Source organism: Vicia villosa, linkage group LG3 (assembly GCF_029867415.1).
Source record: "Vicia villosa cultivar HV-30 ecotype Madison, WI linkage group LG3, Vvil1.0, whole genome shotgun sequence".
Taxonomy (NCBI): Eukaryota; Viridiplantae; Streptophyta; class Magnoliopsida; order Fabales; family Fabaceae; genus Vicia; species Vicia villosa.
In genome coordinates, this window is record NC_081182.1 from 126,396,149 (window position 1) to 126,399,916 (window position 3,768).

Below are 3,768 nucleotides of genomic sequence, written 5' to 3' on the forward strand. Positions count from 1 at the left end.
ACAGATACCATCAACAAATCAATCTCTATCAGATGAACATTCTGGAAGCTTAACCCCCAGACTTCTGAAACATTCCAATCAGATATACATTCTGGAAGCTCGAACCCTGGATATTCTGAAAGTTCCAATCAGATGAACATTCTGGAAGCTTGACCCCCAGACTTCTGAAACATTCCAATCAGATATACATTCCGGAAGCTCGAACCCCGGACATTTTGAAAGTTCCAATCAGATGAACATTCTGGAAGCTTGACCCCCAGACTTCTGAAACGTTCCAATCAGATATACATTCCGAAAGCTCGAACCCCGGACATTCTGAAACATTCTTATTTGATACACATTCCGGAAGTTCGAACCCCAGATACTCTGAATCTCTACACCAGTTACACAACAATGACGCAAGCCAGATGCACCTAAGCGTCAATTCACCAAAATCCATATGTCGTCGGCTCAAACATTACAACATCTGTTGAAGATCAGATTGATTACTCTGAGGGATGCTCCTAAGAATTCTAACACCTCTGGCTATAAACTCAATGCGAGGTGCGCGTACCATTCCAACATTCTTGGACATTACAAAAATAATTGCTCGACATTGAGGAATAAGATTCAAGATCTAATCGATAACGGGGAAATCAAATTCAACCCGAAAGTCCGGTGGTGATCACCTCTCCTATGCCTAGTCATGACAAGACTGATTGACGTCCAAACGGATGAACTTTTGGATCATTAGATCTAATTTCATTTGCAAGTTTCTTTTCTGTTTGTTTAAACATTTGAATCATGATAGACATTATATGTTTTAATAATCATCATCAGTGCATTGCATATGTTTGTCTTGAAAAAATTATTTCGCTATCACTCATTTTAAATTGCATCTCTAATTTGCATATGTTTTATGATACTCAACTCCCGCTAAAGCTGTAAGTCTTTTGAGGGAGGATGACGAAAATGATACCGTGAACTCATACAATATGCTTTTGAATGGACTATGCTGACGATGTACATGCATTATTTCAATTCCTAAACAATGGAGATATAAGGATGTTAATCCCTCTTCAACCCCTTTGAGCCTAAGAAGTAGAAGTTTCTCTCTTGTATTAATTAAAACCCTTGATCATAACCTGGGGCAGGGTAGTTCTCAGCTAATTTGGCTGTGCATTCTATTTTAAGAGAATCACTCGGTACACCTTTCAACAAAGGTTTCAACCACAAGCGTTCATCCGCACACATCAAAGAAGTGTCGGAGATGTCAATCAAAAGCCAATGATGGTTCATCAATCATTAAGCAAGGCAGTCAATATCTTTCAAAAAGAAAAAAGATGAAAAAACATATATACAAAGAAAAGCCTGCTAAGTCAAAAATCAAAAGATGACTTAGGCAAAAATCAAGGCATCCCGATGACTGTAACCTCAAAAAGAAACAGTTCAGGCAAAAGTTAGGGATATCAAAAAGATGAAAACAGAGAAGTCAATAAATTCCTGAACAACACAATGTTGTGACTACCAAAAGGAAGAAGTGACTGCCATCTCAAAAATTTCTCTTTGTTTGTGAACCATCATCATTATCAAAGATGAAAATCCAAAAGTCTCTTGGAACCTGAATGCATAAGTTGAAATTAGCTGAGTTTAGGACTGAAGTTCATCACGAAGAGGGGTGGGTACAATCAAATTTTGAGCCTTTATCCTTTGTTTCTTAAACCGTGAACCAAGCCAACCCTTGAAAGTCCTAATTTAAGCATGGTTAGTTCGAAAGCATACTGTCACCAAAAAGGTATCCCGACTCCTTAAGGTTTACTACAAATGTTAAGTTGATATCCGGTTTTTACAAACATCACATTGTTACAAATAGCATGTTTTTACAAATATCACACTTTTACATCTTTTGTTTTAATGTTTTTTAAAAACTTAAGACAAACGTATGCATTGCATCTCATGAATTCATTATTAAAACATATTCTGCTACATAATTTCAAATGTTAGCATCAGAAAGAACTCGCATCAGGGTACAATTAATGACTGAAAGTTATCCTGACAGACAATATTACTACGAGAAGCAATGTCTCCTACGTATACAAGGGGCATGGCACGCTTTGCCCAATCAATCTGGGACAAACATGTCAAGATTCAAAGAATCTCTCAAATGACAAATAGTCAAAGGCGTATATCCCAAGTGGGTTTCAAACTATTTCCCGATCAATCTGGGGCAATCCAGTCAAGATTCCGAGAATCTCTCAAGGAAGCATCAACAATCATGGGCATGCGCCCAAGTGGGGCCGAAGCTACCGCCCGATCAGTCAGGGGCATTGTCCTGGGCTTATGATTACTAGGGGCATGTCGCCCATAGTGCACATCTCATAAAGTCCTCGCGAGGCAAATCTTTCCAAAGTTCCTACCAGCAGTGGCAAATCTATGCAAGTCCAGTTTGACATCTTAATCGACACTCAGTGGTGTGTCTTAATAAAAATCCAGGAATGGTAGTTACTATAATACTGGGGGAAACTTTCAAGACACCTATGTCTCCCCACAGAGCCGCGTTCACAAGATCATATCCCCATAGAGTAATCCTCAAAGAAGATATCTTTAAACGCACTCGTCCAACAAAAGACATAGCCTCCTCAACAAATTTCACATATTTGACATAGTCGTTTCCCCGACCTTCTTCTCTTCTCCAAACATGGTTTATTAATATTTCTAAATCCCCAGTCAGGGTACATCAAGTTACTGGTCATCCCCAAGCAAAACCATAAATCCCTAGTTGAGCATCTTCAAGATAAGATCAAACATCAAAATTACAATGACATGGAGATCCCCCTTCTCAATCAAGATGTGTCAAATAACATAAATCATAGTCATACGTCATAAATCATAAACATATTCATACAATTGCATACATGTTCATACATAATACATAATGCATTGCGACAAATGCGCACATAACATGGAAGGTTCTCATTTATTTTGAGAATCCCGTCACATAAACGCATTACATGCATCATGACATGGCATAAAAAACTAACTTTGTTTTTTTTCCAGGTTACTACTGCAGTCAAATAAACAACTTCAAAACCCTTCGGATCTAAGTCGATACCTTGGACGGTTCCTTAATGATCTACCTCAGATCTAAGTGGATACCTTAGACGGTTCCTTAATGATCTACCTCAGATCTAAGTCGATACCTTAGACGGTTCCTTAATGATCTGCCTCAGATCTAAGTCGATACCTTAGACGGTTCCTTAATGATCTACCTCAGATCTAAGTCGATACCTTGGACGGTTCCTTAATGATCTACCTCAGATTTAAGTCGATATCTTGGACGGTTCCTTAAATAATCTACCTTCAAATTTAAGTCGATACCTTGGACGATTCCTTAAAAAATCTACCTTCAAATTTAAGTCGATACCTTGGACGGTTCCTTAAACAATCTACCTTCAAATTTAAGTCGATACCTTGGACGGTTCCTTAAACAATCCACCTTCAAATTTAAGTCGACACCTCAGACGGTTCCTTAAATAATCAACGTTTAAAATTAAGTCGATACCTCAGACGGTTCCTTAAATAATCAACGTTCAAAATGAAGTCGATACCTCAGACGGTTCCTTAAATAATCAACGTTCAAAATAAAGTCGATACCTCAGACGGTTCCTTAAATAATCAACGTTCAAAGTCTAAAAGCGGATACCTCGGACGGTTCCGTAACAATCAACACTCCAACAACTACTGGATGGCATCTTCAAGCCCATCTCCGACAAAAGTCCCTACTTCAGC